We start from the raw sequence: 26,294 nt of genomic DNA, 5'->3' as shown, positions 1-26,294 counted from the left end.
CTAACTACATTAAGCCACAAGACAACCAGACTCATTCCTTGAATATTCAATTTTTTTTTTGATGGGGGTGAGGGAGGAAAAGAGGGATTAAAAAAAAATAAAACAAAACATTTCTCCCCTCTTAACACCCATCTCTGCCTCCAGCCTAGGCTAGGCTGGTTTTAACTACAGGGAAATAGTAAGAAAAAAAGAGGTCAGTGATCCTTATAGATATGTAATCAGCACTTAAAGAAGAGACCAGGGTGGGCCCGCCCATCCATCTCATAGGACAGCAGTACTCCCCAGGTAGCACATTGACCTTTGTGATAATTCTCCTTTGAGACTTCCTTAAATGCTTCTTTGGTAAGAAAGGGGTTAGGGAATAGATTTAAGAAGCAGAAGCCAGATACTGAGCTTTGCTATACATAATCCCTCCCCCAACCCATCACCTTAGAGATGCTGTCTAAAACATGAACTCCAATCTTCCTCCTTAAGGAGTTCTCCCAGCAAGTTAGAAAACTGCAAGAATCCCTTCTTTCCTAATTTGAAACAAAAACTAGCATTCATTTCTAGTACCTACTTTTTTGCTGTGATCAAATAAAATGATAATTTCTGCAAAGCACTTTGCAAACCTTAAAGTGATATGAAGGCAAGCTATTGTTATTTTTCTAGACAAGAAACAGCAAATTAAGTGGCTTTCTTCCAAAGAAAGTAGTCAAAAGGGGTTTAAATTAAATGGTCTCTAAGGTTCTTTCCATCTCCTGGTTCTAATAATCTCATCCTAAAGAAATTTTGGCTCCAAACCACACACATCATACTGTCACTTTGAAAAAGTAAATTTCCAAGTCTTCTTTAATTATGTACAAGGGAAAACAATCATTTTTAAAATTTATTTTTAGAGTTATATTCAAGATAGACAGACTCAAACTTAAAGATCTGAATAAAGGCTACTTTTCCCCAGCAGTCACCTAGCAAGGCTAAATACTTATTCCATTGATAGCAAGATTATTCCAGCATACTTCAGGTACCTTTAGGGGAACTACTGGGGCCCACACTACACAAGAAAGTCATTGTCCTGACATAGTATGTATATACAAAATGGCATTATTATAAGCTCAATCACCACATGATATGCCATACTTGGCTCTAACTGAACATGAGGCTTTCCAAAAATCAAAATATACCCTTGAAGAACAAAGACATGCCACTACTGAGGATTGTCCAAAGAATATGTTGCAGGCCCGGAGACAATTTTGGAAGTTCAAGAGAACCAGATAGGTCCTTGGTAATACTAACTCTTGTCTAAGGTTTGCAAAATCCAAAGTGTTCCTTGAAACTGAATGCTTTGTTCAAACTGAATGCTTTAAAGAGGACGATATTTATTAGGAAGTACTGCATAAGTTCTCATCTTTTGATTTAAAAAAAATTATAAATCATTTAGTATCAGATTCAGATGGGGCCCTGAGAAAAGTATTACAGGAATTATTATAAGCATTTTATGGGGAAACTGAGGCTCAGAGATGAACTGACTTGTCTATAGTCACACAGCTAAGTTTTTTAATCTGAACACCCAAGAAATCACAATGAGGAAACATTCTCTTTCATTAATCAAATGGACTTCTCTTCCACCTCTGCACTGATTTCACAAATATGTTGAGAAGCTGGTGAAGACTCTAAAGACTATGAAATTCAAGTACTCACCTAAAGTAGGCACTCCAGCTAACAGGATCCAGCTTGGAGAGACCTTTAATTCAGAGGCCATGAAATGGACCAGCCTGGTATGTGGCTTGGGCCAGGGGTAGGATCTAGGACTAGTCCTCCAGCAAAGGGAATTTTGCTTGGGGATGCTGGTTGAGGCCTTTGAAACATCTGTTAGCAAAGTAAATGTATTCTCCACATGGCTATTCATTCATTCATGGCTTTGCTGGGGGGAGGGGAGGAAGAGTGGCACGTGGGACTTGCAGCTGTCACAACATCTGCATAGAGAAGAGGCAATTCTCCTGGAGCATCCTGACTGTTTGCATCTAATTAACTGGAAGCTGGAGTTCTCTGGTGGTTAGAGGTCACTGGTTGGTTTTCTTATGAGGTGAAAAGACTACCTTAGATTTTTCCACTGTTTTAACCCATACACTAAAACAGGTACAGAGAGAAAACTGCTTTTCTAAAGATGGGTTGTTAGGACCTTGAAATTGAATAGCACTCCTGGGTCAGTCTTTTTAATCTCTTTACATAAATGAATAGGTTCTACCTAGCCATTTTATTCTTTGAATTTTTATCCCCATTGCCTTGTAGTAGTAGGTGCTTAATAAATCCTTAATTGATTGGTTGATATTTTACAATGGACCATTTTTGGCTTGGGTTAGCATTTAGGTTAAATGGCAAATTCTATCTCCTGCCAGCAGACTCTGCCTCATATGGGCAACTGAGCCCGAATCCACTGTATTGGTAGATTTAACATCAAGACTCAGAGCTATAGGGGGACAATTATGTCTCTGATCTGCCATTACTTATGAAATTTCTCACACTGCCAATCCAGCAACATGGCCACATCTTGTCTTCTAGACCACAAACACTTTATTGCTTCATAAGATACTCAGGGCATCTTCCTGAACTTCCTATAAGACTTGATTCTCTGGTAAGACTGGGTGGGAACTGGTTGGGCCATTGAAGAAAACTTCAGGTCTCTGAGATTTCTCTTGTGCATGTGAACTCAATCAACAAGCATTTATTAAATACAGTACTTTGTTCTAGGCACTGGGAATATAGTGAAATAGTCTCTAATCTCAACGAATTTACACTGGGGCTGGGGGGAGAGGGACTAGGGGAAGAGAACATTTACTCAGAATATAAAATAAAGATAAGGTAAAAGGCACTAGTAGCTGGGGAAATCACATGAAGCCTCATATGAGAATTGAATAGGATTTAGAAGTAGAAGGGACCCTAGAGACTATCTTGTCTAAACCTCTCATTGTAGCAATGAAGGGTTAACCACCCCCACAAGCTCATAAACCTCACAGGCTCTTAAATCGAACAGAGTTCCCAGATCTTCCTGTCTCTAAGTCCCATGGCTTATCCACTACTCCCAAACTGCCTCTATCTCTCATGTGGCATTTGAGCTAAGCTTTCAAGAAAACTAGACTGAAAGAGAAAAAAAAAGATTGAGGTGAGGAGAGAGGGCATTTCAGGCTTGAAGGATAGCTTGTGCAGACATAGAGATGGAGATGTAATGTGTTTAACAGCAAGCAAACTAGATTGGTTGAGCCTAGGCACTCATCTGTTTCAATATGCTACTGAAAGAGATGTCCTGCATGCAGTAGTATAAGCTGCTGTTTATAGTTTAGATAATTATTAGGTATTAGTTCCAATAAATAGATTGTAAGCTCCTTGAGGGCAGGGACTTTCTTTTGTCTTTTTGTATCCTCAGCACTTAGCACAGCACCTGACATTGATTGAGAAGGGATGCCTCATTTCTCACTCAACCTTGTTTGAGGGGCCCCAGTACCAGAAAGCAAATTACTGTACTTAATGCTACCAGTTGCCTCTGTTTGTTTTTCAACCCCAGTCCTTTTTTAACTTGGCCATGCTAGGTACCTACCTACCTCACAGAACTTTCCAAATTTTTAAAAGACAATAGGGGGCAGCTAGGTGGTGCAGTGAATAGAGTGCCGACCTGGAGTCAGGAAGACCTGAGTTCAAATTCGGCCTCAAACACAAAGCTGTGTGACCTTGGGCAAGTCACTTAACCCCAACTGCCCTACCTTCCACCCTCCAAAAAAAAAAAAAGACAATAGGAACAAAAGTTATTATTTTTATATATTTATATATTTTTATAAAAGTGTCAATTAGCTCTGCCAACAACTTGCTATGTGACCCCAAGCATTTCTCTGGGCCTCATCTATAAAATGTGGAGAGCTTCCAGTACGTTCTGAAATGCTATTCTAACAACCTTCTCCCCATCCTCCATCCCCAAAGGATGTCCACGATTTGGGGTGACAACAAATTTCTGAAGTTGCCTGAGACTATCCAGTCCATCCCACTATAATCAGGCCCACCTTTGACCTAAAATTAAAAACAGACCCTCAACAGACAACAAGAGTAGAATAAGAAAGATAGCTTATTTTCCTGGGTGTTTCTTTGGGCTATCAGGCTCATGAGCTTCATTTCTTTTTGGTCCTTAAGCACAGGTGGAACACCAATTAAGATACATGGTCTAGCAGACAGGTGTCTAGGTCAGGCCTTAGAAATAGCTTCTCACCTAAAAACCTGGAACAGAATAGCAGCTGATTTCAGAGAAAGTGCAAAAGAATACAGCCTTCATTCACTTTATCCCCCATGTTACCTCGGTGGAGAATAACAGGATGGTAAATTCATTGTGCAGATTTCCTCTTTTGCTGTTTATTGGCAAAGCAGGTCCTATCACCAGTCCCAAGAAGCCCCAACTGAAACTCCCATAAGCCCAGAAAAGGAGAAGATCTTAAGGCCAAAAGCAACCATATCACCAATCTCTTAACCTGCCAATACAATTCAGTCCTCAACTGCCTCAGTCTGTCCCACTTTAACCTTCCAATTTCAAATTAAGTTTTCAAAACTCCAGACCTTACCATCTGTTGCTGGGATCCCTGCCTTTTCATGCACAGAATCTAGAACTTAAGTTTAATGTATAAATGTAAGAACTAGACAAAGAAACACAAGATTCTTTCAAAAAAGGATGCCTTTGTAGCCAATATGGTATAAGGGAGAAAGAGAACCTCTAATTATGGACCTGCTACTTCTTATCTATATGACTCTGGTTCTCAGTTTCCTCAGTAAAATGAAGTAACTGCATTATAAGATATTTAAGATCCCTTTCAGTCCAAAATTCCCCTGGTGCTATGATTTTCCAACTGTCCCTAATTCCAGAGATGGATGGATTTCATCTTAAAAAACTATTAAGAAACTGTTTACAGAAAGGAAAAAAAAGTCTAAGCATGGAGACTTTTCTTCTCTGCATGCCAACAATGAGCAGGTAATTTTCTTTTTTTTTTTTTTTTTGCCTTTTGGAGGGCAGTTGGGGTTAAGTAACTTACCCAAGGTTACACAGCTAGTTTTTTTGTGTGGGTGTTAAGTGTCTGAGGCCAGAACTGAACTTGGGTCCTCCTGACTACAGGGCTGGCACTTTACTCACTGCGCCATCTAGCTGCCCCAATGAGCAGGTAATTTTCAAGCTGAAAACCTCTTCTCTTCCAGAGCTGACACACTGTAGAGAAAATGGAGTTGGAGGAAAGGGATCAAAGGGTGAATCACACACTGTTATTTTTATTATTTATGGTGTACAAAGTACTCTGCTTATACAGTATTATCTCATTGGAGCCTTACATCAACATTGTGAGAAAAGTATTACAGGTATTATTATAAGCATTTTATGGGGAAACTGAGGCTCAGAGATGAACTGACTTGTCCATAGTCACACAGCTAGTAAGTGTCAGGATTGGAATCCAACTCTTTCCAGCCTTTTGTGTGACAGTTTTTCATACAAGTTGGGTTACCTAATATAAGGAATTCTGAGAAACAGTAAGATATATATGAATTGAAACAGAGTGAAATAAGCAAAAATATATACAATGACCATAATAATACAAATGAAAAGGACACTTCAAACTGGATGCTATGTAATTACAATGACCAAATTTGGCTCCAGAGAAGAGAAAATGAAAAAATTGTTAAGGGGTAGGGGACTACAGATGGGGACTGTTCCATATGCTGTCAGGCTCAGTAAGTGGTTTGGCTGCACTGTTTTCTTTTCATGTCTTTCTTCCAAGGAAAGGTTTGGTATAGAGGTAGAGGAAGTAGGAGCAGTATATTCAGAAATGAGATGTAAAAACAAAAGGAATCCATAAAACCTAAATGAAGGCAAATGGGCAGGGCTTTCTTGCTGTGGCATCTGAGGATGGGAAGGGCCCTAATACGTCACTGCAGCTTTGGGGTCACATCTTGGCATGAGATTTACCAACCAGACCCAAAGATCCCAGACCACATCATCAATAGGAATTAGGGTTTTAGTTAAGCATGTATTAACATCCATCCTTGCTCCTGGGGCTCCCTCCTCCCCACCTTCAAGCACAATGAACAGTTGTAAACTATGTTCTAACTGCAAAACAAAAAGGTAGATGTTCTCTGAAAATAATCACAGCAAGAGAGGGGAAAGTTTTCATTTTAAATTGGGAAAGAGGAAGGCCATTCAAAGTTTGGATGCAATGAAATGGCATTTTCCCTCACAATACCTTCCTGTTTCTATAAAACCTCACCCAAATATCTATTTAGGAGGAGGGATCTTTTTTTTCCCCATGAATGCACACTGTGGGGGGAAAGGGGAAGGGAAGGGAAATTAATCAAGAACCATATGATAAAAAATATGCTTAGTTTTTTGAAACTTTGCAAAAAGTATGATTCACCCACTTTTGTACTGATATAAAATAAACTGAATTAATACAACAAATTATTAATAGAGAGGGCTTTAGTTCTAGATTATGGAGAGTTTGTATGGAGGGAGAGGTATGAAACAGGAAAGGGAAAAGACAGAGAAAGACAAAGGCAAAGTGAGGGATGAGGAGACAATTATTTTCATAGAGAAAGAGCGTAGATAAGCAGAGGGAAATCAAGGATCCCACCAATCCTGAAATTCTATGTACACATGCACACCCAAGTTTACCAACACACACACACACACACACACACACACAACGAGCCAGTAGAGAAAGAAAGGAAAAAGAAGGGAAGAAAGCTTAGGAAGTTCCAGGATAAGCATTAATAAAGTAAACAATTAGCTTGTCTTGCTAGTGGACATCGGTAAGTTATCAATGCTAATTAACTATTCTTTACAGCTCTTCACTGGCTCTGAAGTAGCAGCAGCAGTGGCCAGAGTACTTGGGTTATACAAAAGCCAAGTGCCAGAGTAGCCTAGACATGAGTGATTTCCTACCTGAATTAAAATATGCATATCATTAGCCCAAGACTCCAGAAGAATTCTCACCCCTTTTCATATATCTAATAGAGAACCCTTATCTTGACTCTCCTACCTGAACTTCTGGAAGAATATTAATAGAGTCAGGATATAACAAACACATTCTATCGGGACATACATGATGTCATTCTATCAGGACATATAATGTGACTCAATGATGACATTCATTTCAGAACTCCAATCTATTCAGCCCCAGTGCCATACATCTATCATACGGACTTTTAACTTCCCTTCACCACCTAAAAAGAAGAGAGAGTATTAGGGAAACTTTAGCATCTAGGAAGGAATTACATCCTGGACCTCTAGTCATATAGCCATCCCAGACCAGGGTCTAGGAAATCACAGAGGAGACTCAAAAGCCTCTGGTATCTTTCTCAATCTCCTCAATGCTTAGGACACAGAGGGTGGACCCCAAGGTATTCCTGACCCAACTGGATGATCTGGCTGCAGAATTTGGGTGGTGTCTTTATGGAACTCTCCTTTCTCTGCCACATCACAGAAGAGTGAGACCCATCCCTCTGCTTTGGCTTTTCATTGGTTGCAGGAAATTGTATCGGATGACCAAGACTTAATTAGGTCAGGAGTTGGCATCTTTTCAGGCTGTGATGTAGTTAAGAGCCTTGGGCTGGAAAGCCAGATGACCTGGGTTTTAGTCCCAGATTGCCACTAACAAGCTCTGTTGACCTTGGGCAAATCACTAAATTAAAGAGTCAGAAAATACTACGGTAGAACTGGAAGTGAATCTAAAAATGAAGGGGTTGAAAGTTGACCTCCAACGTCCCTTCCAGCTCTAAGTGGCATGACTGAGTCTTCATTTGTCTCCTCTAATTTAAGAGGGGTATTTTTCTACTGATAAGGTCACCTCCTCACCCTAAAATTAGGGATCTCTTTGCACCTCAGCCTCTACCCCTGAAGTGTAATTACTTGTGGTTACCCTAATATTTGTCAGAAAAAAACCTAGAAAATACAGTCTCTGCTGAGAGAGAGCACTGCAGTATGGTAGAGTAAATCCTACCTCAAAAATTAGGAGGGTGTGAGGCTAGGTAAAGTTCTTTAACCTCTCAGCCTCAGTTTCCTCCTTTATAAAAAGGAGAGTGCTTATAACAACACTCCATCTCCCAAGACTGTTGCAAGGCTCAAATGAGATAATATATGTAAAATATATGTATTTGCAAACCTTTTTTAAGCTTGAAAGTTTTCAGGGGAGGAAAAAGCTTTAAGTTCAGAAATAGAAGGGAAGAAAAGCAGGAAAAGCTTAAGGGAGCTCTGCTTCTTGATCAGCTACTGTCCCACCCCCTTGCCACCGTGCAACTTGTAAGCACCAGGAATACAGGGAAAAGCAAAAGACAGTCCTCACCCTCAAGCAGTTCATAATCTAATAATGATTCATCATAATAATTCCTACCATTAAAAAAAGGAGGTAAGGGGAAATCTCTTTCACCCCAGACCAGAATCCAGGATTTTGATCTCTTCTGGCTTTTGGTCAACTATTCTCACAGAAAATAACTGGCTATAGCAGGTCCTACCTGATCCAGGTCCTGTCATTGACTTTTCTTGGGTAGCACAGTGGCACTGGCCTTGAAATCAGGAAGACTCATCTTCCTGAATTCAAATCAGGCTTCAGACACTTAAATAAGCTGTGTGACCCTGGGCAAGTCAATTGTTTGTTTGCCTCAGTTTCCTCATCTGTGAAATGACTTGGAGAAGGAAATGGCAAACCACTGTAGCATCTTTGCTAAGAAACACTGGACGCAATTAGAAAATGACTGACTTGACCTTGGACAAGTCACTTAGCCCTGTTTGCCTCAGTTACTTGATCTGTAAAATGAGCTAGAGAAGGAAATGGCAAGCCAATCCAGTATCTTTACCAAGAAGGTCCTAAATTGGGTTGCAAAAAGTCAAACATGATCAAAAACAACAGAACGACAAAAACCCCTCACTGGACTGGAATTCAATAGCACATTTTGGAGGACCATCACTATGGGCACATGGATCACACACTACCAGCCATTAGTCTAAATGCAAGGGAACTGAGGTCCAAGAAGAATCATCTTTTCCTTTTGTACCTTTTCATCTTAAGGAAATAGAGCTTTGCCCACTGCACCTTGTGACACCACCAGACTATCAAATCCCATCTAAGAATAGCTGGAATAATAAAGAATGATGTGGAGGGCACTGAAAATGGGGAGCTGGCTACCCAAACAGATATTATATTAACCCAGGCCATTTGAACATTGTCATTCTTGCCTTTATCCTTAAGTTTTCTCCAAGACATAAACAACAACAGCAAAAAACTCAACCCTAAAATTTTTGGTCAAATAGGGGAAGGACATTTCTACACTAGTAGTTTCCAAAGCTAATCAATCCATAGTTTTCCAAAGCTAATTTCTCAGAAAGAGAAAAGGTGGGGAAAAGTTACTGTACTTAATGTTCCCATATAAAGTACATTTCACTTGAATTCTCGTTTTGTCATTTAGGTCCTTTCTACAAGGGAATTGCACAATTGCCCTACCATCCCCCCTCCAAAAAAAAAAGAAAAAAAAATCTGTGAGATGATTTCTATGTTACCTCATTTGATCTTCATTTTGGGGTGGCTAGGTGGCGTAGTGAATAGAGCACCTGCCCTGAAGTCAGGAGGACCTGAGTTCAACTCCCACCTCAGACACTTAACACAAAAACTAGCCATGTGACCTGGGGCAAGTCACTTAACTCCAACTGCCCTCCAAAAAGCAAAAAATAAAAGGGAATTGCAGCTTTGGTTAATTTAAATCAAGTTAAGTAAGTAAACACCAAGTGATACAAAGAAAAGACAATCCTTGCCTTCAAAGAGCTCTCAATCTAATGATAATTCAGACTGTTCCACACACAAAAGTGTCTACAGCACAGTAACTAATGGGAAAATCAGATACATGGATAAATCAAATATGTGTGGATTTACATGGAGCCCCCGGGGTTAGAGAGCCTCAGAGACAAGGCATTACAGCAGAGTAAGAACTCTAACACACTCAGGTACACCAAGCTGTCCATGAACTGAGGCTGAGGTGCAATACAGGCTGGTAGATAAACAAAGGTCACCCTCCCCTGCCCCCCCACCCACTGCAACCCTCCCTCCCCAACAAAAAAGTTATTATGAGTCTGCCCTTCCCCCAGGCTATAGAGCCTAGGCAAGGGGAGATTTTGAAATAAGCATAATCAACATTTTCTACTTCTGGCTGCCAGGAATTGTTAATGGCCCCAAGCACACGCCTGTACAACCCCCTAAAAGCCACTAGGACACATGAAACACAACAATAGCCTCATACAACAATAACCACAGCCAGCAGGACTCCATTTCTCTCTCTACTCCTCACCCCCATCCCAGCCCCAGCCAGGACACAAATGCTATGGTATAATTCAGGACTGGCTTGCAGCACAGAAGCAGGGGGGGTCATGCATCCTTCACAACCACCTGAGCCCAGGAGGCAAAAGGAAAAGTCAATACTTTGCACCCAGACTGACACTGACCATGACCTAGGCCACCACCAGCCTGAGGCTTGGCTTGGTAGCCAAGCTGGCAGTGGAGTTCTCCCCTCCCTGTGTGAGCCTCACATTTTCTAGGACCCTTCACTTTTTTCAATCATCTCAACACTCTAGTACAGGGATTTTTAGCCTTTTTTGTGTGTAAAGGACCCTTTTTGTCATGGTTACACGGATCCCTTCTCAAGAATGTTTTGTTGCTTACATTGATGACTGAAGAAAATGCTAAGTTTTAATTAGAGATTAGTAAAAATAAAGATGGAAAAATTTTCCCCATCCAAGTTCTCTGACTCCCTTGAAATCTGCTCATGAATCCTGGGTTAAGAATCCCTGTCCTAGTATAAAAGCATGGTGAGCTAATCCTTCTTATATGAAGATCTGACTGTCATTCAAGGAGAAAGCTCCCTACAGGTTACCTCTCCCTGATACAGGGGGTATTTTTTGTACCCTGACTCCAAGTTCTAGGACTAGTCCTGCATTCAGGTCGGGCATTGTGGAGTCTGGCTTCTAAATAAAAGCATAGTATAAGTAGATAGCACTGGACAATGACACAGAAGGATTGAGTTCAAATTCCTGTCTCAGATACTGTGGAAGTACCCTGAGATTAAACAGGCAAATTCATCTCAGGGGTACTTTAACAGTACTTACCTCCTATTAGTTTTGTGATCCTTGGGCAAGTCACTCAACCAGTCTGAACCCGAGTTTCCCCTATCTGTAAAATGGGGATAATAATTGCACCTGTCTTTCAGGGTAGTGAAGATTAAATGAATAATAATGTCTGTAAAATGCTTTGCAAACCTCAAAGCACATCTGCCATACCCTAAAGCAAGGGTTCTTAACTTTTGTGTCATTGACCCCTTTTAGCAACCCTGTGAAGCCTACTTAGCTCTTCTCAGAGTAAATGTTTTTAAATGCATAAAATAAATGATACTGAAATAACTTATCTGCATACTAAAAAATAAGAACTCAGACTTACGAGTAAGAATTCTGACAAGTGAAAGCCAAATCCAGGCAGGGAATGAGCTGCTTTATATTCTTATACCTTTATACTCTTTCTAACCAAGAGAGACTCAATCCCTTTGGGCCAGAGGATAGTACCCTGGGAAAGCTTACACAATTACTCCTCAGGCTGGACCCGTTCTTCAGGGACAGAAATTCAGCCTCCAGGGCTGTCAGGTTCTAAGGCTGCCCACCCACATCATAGTCATCAAGAGAAGAGAATAGAAAGAAAAACTTCAGAGAAGCAAAATTTCACCTAAAGCATAGGGAGATAGAGAGAAGAGAAGGGAGAGGAGTTGAGACAAGTTCTATAAGAGGGTCTCCGAAGCAACAGTGAAAGATAAAATAAACACAAAGAGTCCCCACTCCCATAAACAAGAAACACAAAGAACTTGGCCTAGGGGCTTTTTCTGCCTAGATATCTTTTCTTAGGCAATTCACTGCCCTTTTCAAAGACTAGGTTTCCTCCACAAACAAGAGGAAGAATTGGGACCATCTTTAAGGTCCTACCCAGTTCTAATGTAATTATGAGAGAGAAGCAATTTTTTCACCACACCTTCTCTGAGCCAGATATCTAGCCAGCCCTTAGCCTCAGCCTCAGCCAGCGATACAATTAAGCTGAAAAGGCAGCTGCTCCCCTACTTGCTAACTTTTCAGAAAGTAATTCAGAGAGGATCCTATGGGGAACCAAGGTAGATAGATCATCTAGACAGGTAAGGAAAGAAATAAGATATAAAATCTACAAGAAATTGATGCACAGAAGAATCTTTCCTCTGCCAACCAAAAGATCCTGGTAGCCATGATCTTTCTGAGAGCGGAAGGCTGGCTGTGGAATACGGTTTAAATAACCAAGAGGGAAACACCTTGATTTTAAAGTCATAGGCCCTTTTACCATCTGCAATAAGGAACATTTGTCCAGATACCAGAACGCATATGGAGTGATCAGGAAGTAAACAGTGTTAACAGGCTAGCTGGGAGAAAAACAAACAGAATGGGAAATGGGATAAACAAGGTGTTAAAGTCCAAAGAAGGGGAGGTCTGGGATCTTAAGAAAGTCAAGGACCTGCCCCCCCCCTTTACCTTTGAAGATTCCCTGGGTACCTTAGGGTACTATCCTTGCCGGGAGAGGAGATGGTGGTGGTTGCCTACTGGTGAGGAGCAGAGGGTCTCCAGTCGTGTAGGGTGAGGAAAAGGGACAAGGCATCCCTCTTCTCTTCCTCACCTACCTTTGAGGCTGGGAAATAACGGGGGCTCAATGGTAGTTACCTTTTTCACTAGTAACCTGGGAAGGAGGAGGCTGGTGAGCCCTGTCCCAAGAGAAGTGAACTGGGTCCCTGCATCCTGGGAGCTCTTCTAGACCACGGGAAAAGGCAGCACCATATGCCAGCGCCCCCTAGGAGCGTGCGGCTACTATGATGACCCAGAAGCTGCCCAGGGCAGGAGTCACCCCAAGTAGGGAGAGCACTCAGCAAGGGGCCCAGACCTTCCCCACCTACCCCATTTCCTCCCAGCTACTCCAAGCCTAGATAGTTGGAATGGGGCATGATCTCAGCTGAGCAAATCAGACCTGGGACGGGGCTCCGAAGAGCAGTCAAGCTAGGTTCTTAACTGCTCTTTCAAGAAACTCTTGCCAAGGCAGTCGGGTCTCTAGCAAGTCCAAGGGCTCACTCTCTTGGTCCCCAACCTCCTAGGACCACTTTCTGGTCAATTGGTCCCGGAACCGCACTCGGGGAACCTTGCCCGGCTTCTAGGAGCGGGAGGAAGCGGGCCAGGAGACGCAAAAAGATTAGTCGCGGACGGAGCCGCTGCCGGGGACATTCCCGGACCCCAGACCCCACGCCCCAGTCCCCCCAGAGCCGGCGCCCTCAGTAGCAGCTCTCGGGACCCGCCGGCTGTGTTTGTAAACAAACCGGTCACGTGGCGCTCTGGGCTACCGGTTCCCCCCACGCCCCGGAGCCCAGCGCCCCAAGCCCAGCTCCGGAACCCGGAGGCGCTGGAGACAGCAAGGCAAGCTGAGGCACGGACTGCCTCGACCCCCGTGCCTGGCGCCCCAAACCGGGCGAGTCCAGAGATGAGGAGGCGGCGGAGGCTAGCGCGCTTCCCACGCCCACACCCACGCCCGGGTCCGGAGCCGTGCCCACCCCTGCTCCCCGCCTGCTCCAGCTCCCGCCACCGCCCCCGATGCCCGGGCCTCCCTCCGAGAGCCCCAGTCCCAGCACTCACCCCACTTTGACCAGGCGATCCGGCTCCGTCCAGAGCTCAGCTTAGCTCAGCTCAGCTCTGCTCTGCTCGCCTCTGCTCCGCTGCGCTGTTGGAGGAGGAGGCGGCCCGGCTCGGATCCCGGGCTCCGCTGGCGCTCCCCTCTTAAAGCCACAGTCGCCTCCACTGCCGCCGCCGCTCCGCATCCCTCCCGGACCCGGCCGGGGGCTGCCAGGTGACGGACGCGCCCCCGCGCCTATCCCCTCTGCTCGGCTCATAGCAACACGCAGCCGGTTGGTTGGGGATGGCCGCAGCCCTTCCTCGCGGAGCCAATCAGCTGTAGATGGAGCTCCGCCCCCCCTTCTTCCCTGCCCCCACAGCTCGTGCCAGTTGGGTTGAGGGGAGTGGACTGAGTTAGGGACCACACAGCCTGGGCCCTGGGTCCTGGCCGAGTCCTGCGTGGCTCGGGAGCTTCAGCCTCTTTGAATCAAGGCTGGGGGAAGGGTAGTGGTAGGTGTCAGAGGAATGAGGTGATCAGGGTGGGGTGTGCCTTCAGCGTCATATAGGAGATTGTTTATTTAGATTTGGGGTATATACCCTGGCCTTCTTGGCCGGCGTATGAGTTTTTCTTAGAGAGACAAGACTTTAGAGAAGAGGAGAAATAGACATCCACAGTCCCTACACCCCTAGTCTGTGCTAGTTCATTCAGCCATTGGAGAGCTGCACTTTCGGGGGCATGGGGTGAGAAGTGGGGGAAGAGGTATGTGTTATGTATCAGGAAACGCTGGACTTTTAAATGTAGTATGGGTTAAGCCTTGTGTATTCATGTCCTCCTGGGCTGGGAGGCCAAGTTAGAATGGCCTTCACCCTTCAGTCTTAATTCCTACCCAGTCCCTCCTATACCCCTAAAATAACCTAGTTGGTGCCCAGGTCCCAAGTAAAAATTTTCTCAAGACCATGGTCCCAAGAAAAACGCTATGAAGAAATATCTCCCAGACCTAGGGCTCAGAATGATGCTCTTCAGAAGCAATAGATGCAGCTTTGCTGAGAGGCATCCCTACTGCCTCTTCAGGAATTTATGGGTGGGAGGGATGAGGGAGAGCGAGAGATATTAGAGAGAATGGAGACTGTGAGAAGGTGCAACACGTATCAGGGACTCCAAACACTCTCCTAGCAAGACACTGGAGGGATGGAGTGGCTGTCCTTGCTGAAGTCCTAATTCATCCTGTCTTGGTCCATAGCTCTTTCTCTGACCTCTAAGTTTACTTTTTCTAGAAAGAAGATGTTTTCCGAGTCTACCTACTCCACACTGATAGGATGATTGGAGAGAAGGATGAGGGTCATGAAGGAGATGGGAGCAGGATAACAGAGAAGTCTTAAACACTGTAGCTTCCCATGATACAAAAACAGGCCTGCTAATGGAGGGTGGATGTGCTGTTCATTTTCTCTCATCTACATTCCTAGGAAGGGGGGAAAAGTAAATAATAATAATAATAAGCCAGTTTAAACCCCCTTTAGCCAAGAAATGACACAAGACTTGTGACTGAGCAAATCAGCTGTGCTGGGCTATGTTGTAGGTGGCAATCCATAGATCCTTTGGAATAGGTAAGCTAGAGAAGGGCTGAGTAAGAAAGAGAACTTTGGGATCTATTTCAGATTCTACAAATTCACAGAGGACCTGGAGGCTTTGGATAGCAATCCCTATTGGCAAAGCCCTTGCAATTTTTGTTTTTAAAAAGACACAGAGATTAAGTAGTTAAAAAAAAAAAAAGAACATGGGACTGAGATTCAGAGTCAAGTCTGCTTCTGCCAGTAATTTGCTGTGTGACCTCATACATATCCATTCATTTCTTTAGGTTTCCCTTTTCTCATTTCCAAAATGGAAGCATTGAACTAAATGATAACAAAGGTCCTATCACATTTGAACAGTCTATGAATCTAATACTGTATTAAGTACTTCAGGGCATGCAGCTGAATTCAACTGCAGCACCAGACACACATATAGGTTACATACATGATTGCTTAGCTCTGTTGTATATGATATACTTTGGGGTTAAATCCCTATATGGCTTATTTTGCAAACTGTACCCCCTAATTCAATGAGTATAATAGGATTTAGAGCTGGCAGAGACCACCTAGTCCAACCCTCTCATTTTACAGAAGGGAAAACTGGGCCCAGAGAGAGGTAAGAAAATTACTTAACATCATAGAAGTAGCAAAATCAGGATTCGAACTCAGGTGCTTTGAGCTCACCAGCTTCGCTGACTGATTTGCTTTCTCTTTCCACTGCTCTACATACTTCTTACTTCCTTAGTCCCAATGTATACAAATGATGTCATAAAAAACTCAGTTCTACTTTCTCACAAATGTGTAGTTGGTCAGGAGGAGTCCAGAGAAGAGTGTGGATAGATCCATACAGAATTCAGCCTTAGTACTGGAAAAATCCAAAAGGCATATTCTCTTACTAACAATGAAAAAGGTAGCATCATTTTTGTTAGAGAAAAATGCATCAGTATATATATTCCAACATAAAACACAGTCCTTCCTTCTTTCCCCTTCCAGGAGATTGTAAATTCTTTGAGGAAAGGAACTAAAATTTTTTTTTAATCTTTGTACCCTCAGCATCTATCCTCAGTGTCTTGCACATAGAAAGTGTTTAATGAGTGTGTTGAATTAAATGTTTGCCATTCGTCCATCTGCACCTTCAACCTGCATCTATACAAGTAGAAATCATCACCTAATTGGTAACATTTTCCAGACAGAGAAAGTCTAAAGACGAACAAAATTCCCAGATGCATCCTAAGAGCCAAATAGCCAAATCTGATTTAGCAATGATGGCTTCGGGCAAGAAAGAATCCTAAACCAGAAAAGGGTGATAATGAACCCTGGTCCAGGGAGATGTAATGGGCCATCATCCCTACTTGTTACAAGGTTTCAGGAATACTTTTAAAGTGAAGGGGCATATAGCTGATTAGCATCTGACACATATTAGTTTAACACTTTATGATACTGGCTGGTTATGTAACAACATTGGTTACTACTGTTTCTGTTTAAGTGAAAGGTTAAAAGCCAAGAGAATGAGCCCCAGTTCTCAAAGTGAAATCTGAGGGCCCCTGCTGGTCTATCTTGGTGTATCCTTGGAAGGTAACCCTAAGGGGCCAGGAGGAAACAGCAGCAGAAAAAGAGGATCAGAGGATTTAGAGCTGGAAGCACCTTAGAGACCTTCTAGTTAAAATCTGTTTTACAAAGGATGAAACTGGAGTCAGGGGAAGAGAAGTGACTTGCCCAAGGCCACATAGGTAGCAAGCAACAAAGTTCAAATAGTTCATAGGCTTTTTACAAACAATGATGCATTACACATTTATACAGAAGCAGCATGGCATGATGGATAGAGTAACTGCACTCAGAACCTGGGTTTCAAAGAAAACATTAAAAAAGGGAAAAGAATCCACATGTACATAAAATATTTATAGCAGTATTTTTTGTGGCCAAGAATTGGAAATTGATGGGATGCCCAAAACAATTGGGAAATGACTGAACAAGTTATGGTAAATGAATGTAATTAATACTATTGTTCCATAAGAAATGGTAAGCAGATGATGAGTGAAGTGAGCAGAACCAGGAGAACATTGTACACAGTAATGGCAACATTGTGAGATGATCAATTTTGATAGACAGCTCTTCTCAGCAATGCAATGATCTAAGACAATTCCAAAAGCCTCATGATGGAAAATGCTATCCACATTCAGAGAAAGACGTGGAGTTTGAACACAGATTGAAGTATACTATTTTCTCTTTGTTGTTTTTTCTTTCTCATGGTTTTTCCTTTTTGTTCATTCACAACGTGATGAATATGAAAATATGTTTAATTGTATATGTATAACCTACATCAGATTGCTTGCCATCTTGGGGAGAGGAGAGGGAAAGGAGGGAGGGGGAAAAATTTGGAACTCAAAATCTTATAAAAGTGAATGTTGAAAACTATCTTTACATGTAATCAGAAAAAACAAAATGCTATTAAGTGGGTGGGTGGGTGTGGTGTTCAAATACTAACTCAGACTGTTAACAAGTGGTGTTATTCCAGGCTTGTTTCTACTGTAAAACAAGGGTAACAGCACTTCTCTCAGAGTTGTTGTGACAGTCAACTGAGCTAATATAAGTAAAGCTCTTTATAAACCTTTGTCTTGTCTATTCCAGTTTGAAAAAGACCTTTTCCCAACTTAGTACAAGGCCTGAGAATGAACTGATTTACTGGGCATATTACCACTTACTTTGGAACCCACCCTGACAAGCTTCAACTGTTAGGCACCATTAAGTAAGTTGTTGTCTCCTCCATTAGAATGTAAACTTCCTGGGGCGGGTACAGTTCTTTTTTAGTGTCTCTAGGGCATACAGTAGGTGCTTAATAAATGCTTGTTGATTCAAACTCAATCAACTCAATTAAAACTCAATCAGTTTTCCCAAAGCTGGGGGTAATGCCTATCCCTTCCCTCCTTAATTGTAATGGAATGAGATCTCTACTTCACTGTTTGATGGTCAATGAAGTATTTTTGTGTGCTTGGTTAAGTCATTTAATTTCTTTGTCCCTCAGACATCTCCTTAGGGCACATCTAGTAAATCCCAGACCTATTGCTGGGAGGGAATTTCTCTAGGCCTTGACTTTTGGGAATAAATTCATTACATCTTAAATTTGAAGATATCTCCTGGCTTCACTCTACTTTCTATCTGCTTGGCAAAGAATTACATTATTTCACACATATAGTGCTTTAACAACATTGTTATTATGGACAAATATTATTATCTTCACCTGCCTCCCAGGGTTGTTGTGAGGATCAAATGAGATAGTAACAATAAAACACTTAGCACAGTACCTGATGGGTAGTAAGTACTATGTAAATGTTAGCTATCATTATTAGCTATTATTTTGCAGATAGGGAAACTGAGGCTGGAAGAGGTATGAATCTAAAAACTAAGTGTCAGAGCTGGAATTCTAACCCATGTGTCCTAGCTATAAAACCAAAGTTCTTTCTGCTAAACTTGCAGCAACCAAGAACCTCCTAGCCCTCATGGGCAGCCCAAAGTTCAGAAGGGGAAGCTGTATTATAATGGAACTTCCCTGTCAGAATTAAAAACTGGAAGGAAACTGGGGGGAGGGAAGATAGAGAGAACAGAAGGTAAATTCCTATCTATATGCAATGCTTTTCCTAACTCAGAGAAAAGTCTGTAGGTATAGAACATGTCCAAGAAGAGCTTTGTAAAAAGGCCGTATTGAATCTCTCAAAATCAGTCCACTTATAAAAGGAACTTTTGATGAGACCTTCAAAATAATAGAAGATGGTATGTATTGTTACTGAATAAATGAAGGATTAAGCATTTATAAGTATGTGCTAAACTCTTGGTGGGGCAGCTAGGTGGTAAGGTAGAGTACTGGGTCTGGAGTCAGGAAAACTCATCTTCCTGCTGTTCAAATCTGGTCTGAGACACTAGCTATGTGACCCCGGGCAAGTCACCCCTGTTTGCCTCAGTTTCCTCATCTGTCAAATTAACTGGAGAAGGAAATGGCAAACCACTCCAGTATCTTTGCCAAGAAAACCCTAAATGGGGTCAAGAAGGGTCTGACATGACTGAACAACAAACTCATCTCACTAAACTGGAGGGTTGGGCTACAAATGCAAGCAAACCAGATAGTGCCTATCCTCAAATAGCTTATTTTTGAACTGGCAATGACCACACAAAGAGGGAAGTGGTGGCCAAGATAGATCACATTCCACATTGACTACTACTAGGCTAAACTATCGATTTTAGACCAGTTCATACACCTGGTCTATACCTAGAGAGAATCAGAGATTAGAGCAGGGTGGAAAGAAGGAACTTAACTCCCCGGAAAGGCCTGCAGGAAATTATATGGCCCCAGAGATTGCAGAAGTTAGAAGGAGCGAAAGAGCAATGAGGAACTCCCAGTCATTGCAGGAGCTCTAGCTTGACCTTGAGGAATCAGCAGCAGCAGAATGACAGAGAAATTCCTGAATAAGTAGAAGAATTCTTGAACCAAACTTCTTGCACCCACAGACCAATCCTAGGACAATCGGGAGTTGAAATATGGGAAGCAGCAAGGGTCAAAGCCTGAGAAGAACAATATACTCTATGACTTCAATAATGAAGTGGTTTTTTTAAAGTCACTAAAAGGAAGTTGAACTCTGAACAACAGAAATACCATTGAACTTTCTAGAGAAAAGAATTTGAAAGAAATTGAAAATACTTCCTCCCACAGGTCAGAGAAGTAGGGAACTACTATAGCAGAGTATTACATATGTTGCTGGAAAAGATTTCTGTATGTTTTGTTTCACTCTTTTTCTTTATCACAATGTAAGGTTCATTTGTAAGAGGTGGGTGGGAAATGCCATTGAGGACAAAAGGCATGAATAAAACACACAAGTATGTCTATCCATATAGGGAGCAAATCTCCTTTTGCTAGTGTTACAAATTACTTGGACTATGCAGGTGAAAAAGTGGCAGCTAGGTGGTGTAGGGGATAGAAAGCCAGGTCTAGAGTCAGGAAGATGAATCTTCCTGAGTTCAAATATGACCTCAGACACTAGTTGTGTGGCCATGGGCAAGTCACTTAATCCAGTGTGCCTCAGTTTCCTCATCTGTAACATGAGCTGGAGGAGGAAATGGCAAACCACTCTAGTATCTCTGCCAAGAAAACTCCAAATGGGGTCATAGCAAGTGGGACAAGACTGAAAAAACAACTTAACAATGAAGCAGGTGAGAAGTGGATGACTCATCTCTCTTAATAGGCTGCTAGGGGTAAAATGGATAATGCATTGGATCTGGAATTAGTGAAATGAGTTCAAATCCAGCCTGAGATGCTTACTCAGCTGTGTAAATCTGGCCAAGTCACTCAACTTCTCTCATCCTCAGTTTCCTCATCTGTAAAATGAGGATAATTATAGCATGTATTTCCCAGGGTTATTATGATGATAAAATAAGATAATATATGTAAAGCTCCTTGCAAACCTTAAAAATGCTATATAAATGCTTAATATTATTATTATTGAAACTCCAGGTGCTTTTTACTTAGGGGGTGGGGGGATAATATTATAAGACTAGAGAGCCATATAGATTCCTGTCGAGGTGAGACAAAAAAAGAAATCCAATTCTACTCCTAAAATTTATGTGCCCTAGGGCTTCATTTATCTGGTTACAATGAATCATCCTTTGTGACAATACTTTTTCTATTTACCCAAGTAATAAAAAACACCTGATTCTGGACTTTTTGCACAAAGAGCAGAAAATCAGGAGTAATTAGTTAAATTGGACTGTGCCTTGTGCTGTGGCTTAACACCATTAACATTCTATCATCAAGCTGTAATTTCCTCAACTTCTTAAACAGCTCCATCACATCCTCCAGAAAAACCTATCTAAATTCTTATATTACCTTGCCAATCAACACATCATGTCACAGGAAAGGAGCCAGGAAACAAGGAGGAAGGGAGTGGGAAGGGATGTGGATGACACCTCTTTTCTCTTGTTCCATTGGGTTCAAATCCTTTATTTCACTTGAGAGAGCACATGTGTAATATACTCATTATAACAAAATTCCCCTACAACCAAATAGCCTATACATTCTCCTATGACCTAATGTTCAAAATTGCTGCCTCACATTATGTTCCCTGCTCAGCCAAGAAGCTGAGAAATAGTTATGTGGTGAAGTGAATAGAATGCTGGACCTGGAGCCAGGAAGACTGGAATTCATATCTGACCTTGGGCACTTACCGGTTGAGTGACTTTGGGCAAATGACTTAACCTCTGTTTGCCTCAATTTTCTCATGTATAAAATGGAGATAATAATAGCACCTACCTCCCAGGATTATTGTAAGGATAAAATTAGATTTTATAAAGCTTACAACTACACTAAGACTTTTGGGACACCTAGTATTTGCAAAGTGCTTTGCGTACCCTGATATGCTATATAAACGTTAGTTGCTATCATTAATTCTTCTTATTGTCATCTCAGTGACAATACCAATAGTCTTTTCTGAGATGGAAGGCACTTTCTATCTATGAAATGTAGTTACTGATGACCAGGAATAGGTAATATGGAATCAGCTGGCTAATCGCCTCTCTTTCTTGACAGCAACATTATGACATAGTTACTGCAAGTACCACTAACCCCCATTTATCAGCAGCTAAGGCTACCTGTGTTCAATAACCTTTTCTGTGATCTAACTTTTTGCACACTCAAGTTTATCAGCAAATTGTTCAGAGATGGTTATGGAAGACTGACCAACCAACCTAGGCAATAAATAGACCATAAAGTTCCATGAAAAGACCACAGGATAGCAAAAATAAAATAAAATTTTCAAACCCATGAAAAAATAATTTAGCATATAAGACTCGGACAAATCTCTAGGCTGCCCTAGTCTGTGGCAGTGTTAAATAACCCCATAGCTTGCCACTGCCTTCTCTGTGGTATTTTCTGCTTCCCTCCCTTCCTCTGCTGAATTCTTCCCTTTTAAAAAAAAAAACTGAACTAGATTCATCTCCATTGGTCACAGGACAGCATCATTAACTGTCAGCACAGCTGAGCTGACCAGCCCTTTTGCTTTGAGCTCACCAGTTTCACTGACTGATGGGTCAGAGCACAACTGCTCTGGTAATTTCTAGAGCAGGAGTCTCTTGCCTGGTAGCAAAAGGACTGTGTATTGTAGGCCCCACAGAGAGCTGGGATCCTTTCCAGTGCCATGAGAATGCTATTTAAACTAGGCATTTAAAAACTGGCTCCATTCTCTTCAAATTCTTCCTGATCACTAACCCTCTGAACAGTACCCACTGATCATCTTGTAGGCATCCTACCAGAAACAGTTGCAAGATGTTAAATTCAAAATTCAGGTAGAGGAAAAAAAAGGGAGCAGATATGTTTGCCCAATGTTTTCAAGTACGGAAGCTGGGGTAATGATGTGGCATTTGGGGGAAATCAATTCAACAATTTTGAAAGTCTTAAGAATTCTGATCAATTCAATGATCAACTACAGTTCCAGAGGATGAGTGATAATGGTACATGTGACCCACTTCCTAACAGAAAGGTAGTGGACTCAGGGTACAGATTCAGACAACTTTTTGGCCTTGGCCAAGGTGGAAATTTATTTGATTGACTATGCATATTGTTTACAAAGCTCTTTCTCTCACTCACTCACTCATCACTCACTCTCACTCACTCACACACACACACACACACACACACACACACACACACACAGAAGGGGAAAGGAAAGAAAATAGCTTTTTTGTTAATTAAAAAATAATTTTTTAAAAAGAAAATTAATTTATACCCAAACTATCTGTCTTACAGCTAGGTCACATTTACTTTGTCTGCTAGGATAGAAGAAACAAGAGAAATAATATATCTCCAAGTTTTAAAGCCTTGATTCTCTGTAATCTATACACAATAGCTATTTGGATGAATGGTTGATTTATTAACCCAAACTTCTCCCATCTTACAATGGTACATGAAGTGTACAGCCAGGAATTGGGCTATTCTCTTGGTTTGGAAAAGTGGCATTTTCTCTTCCTATTAATCAGGTGATTCCCCTTGCATAAGAAATCAGCAAGATAGGTCATCCTTTCAAAGTCTCCCTCTAATCCTTTTGCTAAAGGAGTTACTTGAGCAAAAGAACATCCCTAGACTGAAAGTTTGAATAGGCATCTACTATTTCAAACCTTTGCAATGAAGCTTTACCACCATCATCAGCATTTGGCAAGGGCAAACCTGGGGGTGGGATAAAAAGGGAAAGGAAAGGTCTAACTTCTGATTTAGACAAAGGCCAAAAGACAGGGTAGGGAGCCCTCTTGTGGCCTTGTAAAATAGTAAGCAGCCCACTCTGAACTGTTTAGAAATATGTTTAAATCTTTAGGGTGATGGATTTTGAGCTAGAAGATCTCTTAAAGGATATCTAGCCCAACCCCTTCATTTTACAAGAGGGGAAACTGAGGCCCAGGGATTAAGCAACTTGCCAAAAATCATATAGGCCTTGCTAGTAAGGAGTGTTGGAAAGGGGACCTGCCTTCAGAATCCACGTCCTTTCTAATACACCACAGGTCAATTCACCTTGCTTAAAATCATAGGGTTCTACTAGAACCGGAAGGAATTCCAGGGACCACCTAGTACAACCCTTGCTTTTACTCATATGGCTCTTTTTTGCATTTGGATAAAATAAATCCTTAGCCTATCATTTAAAGCTAATATGACTCACATAACCTTCCATTCTTATTTGTATGTCTCTTGTATACATACAGGATATGTGTATATACACATGTGTATATGTATGTACTTATTTATATATTTTGTGTGCCTGTTGTATATACCTATTATTTAGATGTTGTAAATATACAACTATTTTATATACTGTGTACATACTTATTGTACATACCTATTTATGTAACTATGTATCTATGTTATTGTCATTCAATCATTTTCAGTCATGTCGAATTCTTCATGATCTTATTTGGGGTTTTCTTGGCAAAGGTACTAAAGTGGTTCAACATTTCCTTCTCCAGCCCATTTTACAGATGAGGAAACTGAGGCAAACAGAATTAAGTGACTTGTTCAGGGTCACACAGAGAGGAAGTGTCTGAGGCTAGATTTGAACTCAGGAAGATGAATCTTCCTGATTTCAAGCCTCTGTATACTGCATACCTAGCCGACTCAAGCTGTTATTGCATGTAGCTATTTGTTACACGCTACCTCCCCCTATTAGAACGTAAGTTCCTTAAGAGCAAGAACTATGTTTGCTTTTCTTTATATTCTCAGCACTTAGCACAGTCCTTGCTATATAGTAAGCACTTAAGAAGAAATGCTTATTGTTTGATTGATTATTTTATTTTCCTCCCCTTTGTGCATTCTATGCTTTAGTTAAATGGGCTTGCTGGTTATTATCCATAAAGGACATTCTATATTGCTCCTGCCTCCTAAGGTTCCTGTATCCTTTATCACCTTCTCACCTTGGTGTAGCAGCAGGCACCCCAAGCGTCCTCAGGGTTTGCTGCCACCACAGGTTCTTGGATCTGCTTTGATAAAGGAAAGCAACTCAAAATGGGTTAACAAGCTTATTTTAATCAGTCAAACATATATCATTTACCTCGTTCAGGGGAAAAAGGTCAGCACCCCGAACTTCAAAGTATACAGGAAGAATTATCAAGACAGAAACAGATCAAGTAGACAGATTTCCAAACTGTCCAACCATTACATCCATACCAAATCAACATCTGGGTTTCAACATCTGGGTTTTTCAAAGCCAGGGGGCTCTGGACAACGGCTTCCCAGAATCCAGATCAAATCACAGAACGCTTCTCAAAGTGAGCCCCAAAACAAAGCCTCAAATCAGGGTTTATATAGCCTTCTCCTGGCTCAGAGAATGTAACAACCTTATTGACTCACTGGCCAATCAAAAAGTATCTACTGAAAAACAAGCCTCCCACCCCAGGCTCCAGGTGCACTTTAGCCTAGGGGCAGGGAAGATCTTTAAAATTTACATTCCCATTACACTTGGCCTCTTAGAATCCTAAGCCTCCTCTGGAATACAGCCAAGTGCTACCTTTTTTTACATGAAACCTTTCCTGATACTTCCCTACTCATTTGTTTGTGCTTTCTCCTTCTTGAAATTACTTTGTATTACTTCTCTCTTTCTCTTCTATCTCTTTCTCTGTCCCTGTTTCTATCTCTGTCTCTGTCTGTCTCTCCATATATATATATATATATATAGTTCAGTCATTTCAGTTGTCTGACTCTTTTTGACCCCATTTGGGGTTTTCTTGACAAAGACACTGTAGTGGTTTGCCGTTTTCTTCTCCAGCTCACTTTATAGATGAAAAACCTGAGGCAAATAGGGTTAAGTAATTTGCCCAGGGTCACACAGCTAGTAAGTGCCTTGAGACTGAATTTTAATTGAATTCAGGTCTTCCTGACTCCAGGTCTGGCACTCTACTCACCATGGCACCTAACTGCCCTATTGTGTATGTGCACACATACATATATGCATACTTTGTATTTACTCATATGTGTACCTGCCTTATCCACCCAGTAGGATGTAATCTCCTTAAGGTAAAGGACTGTTTCATTTCTCTCTTGGTATCCCCAGTACCACAGTAGGTGCCTAGTAAATGTTTACTGAACATGGTATAGAGGAAGCAGTAAGGTAGCAAGTGACCAGAGCTCTGGGCTTGGAATCAGGTAGACCCAAGTTCAAATCTCATCTTAGATACTTATTATCTGTGTGATTGTGATAGTAATGGCAATTAAAGATTCCCCTGTATTGGCTTGGTTTTCAAATTGATTGTGTTAAAACCCAGAGTTTGTTAATCCCACCTGTGGGATGGGCTTGTTGATGTGAAAAGAAAGTCCTGAACTGGGAGGAGCTGGTGATGTAGATTTGGAGAGACACTAGAGAGAGGCGGAAGATCTTTTTGGAAGCAGCACCTCGTGGAGAGAGAGAGAGACTAAGAGAATTGCTGGTGGCCGCTTTGAATTGCCCTGGACTTTTGAGACCTGCCCCCTGAGCTGCCAAGGACTGAGGAGACATGGCTGTTTTGCTGGTACTTT

At 41.7% G+C, this 26,294-nt stretch overlaps 1 protein-coding gene across 2 annotated transcripts in view; it reads right to left on the bottom strand.

Moving 5' to 3' along the window:
• The window catches only part of YPEL2 (yippee like 2), an 82,569-nt gene extending 68,589 nt beyond the window's left edge, over nucleotides 1-13,980 (bottom strand). Inside the window, exon 1 of one of the 2 annotated variants that reach the window (XM_069078171.1) lies at nucleotides 13,718-13,980. The gene's annotated coding sequence lies outside the window, so the exon portion shown is untranslated. The remainder of the gene's footprint in view (nucleotides 1-13,717) is intronic. The other variant, XM_069078170.1, reaches the window with a different exon arrangement.
• Between the last annotated feature and the right edge of the window lie 12,314 nt (nucleotides 13,981-26,294).

Source organism: Petaurus breviceps, unplaced genomic scaffold (assembly GCF_028583685.1).
Source record: "Petaurus breviceps papuanus isolate PSGF00001 unplaced genomic scaffold, PetGlider_PUasm1.0 91023, whole genome shotgun sequence".
NCBI lineage: Eukaryota > Metazoa > Chordata > Mammalia > Diprotodontia > Petauridae > Petaurus > Petaurus breviceps.
Note: the sequence above shows the minus strand (reverse complement) of the source record. Positions and strands in the feature narration are given on the sequence as shown.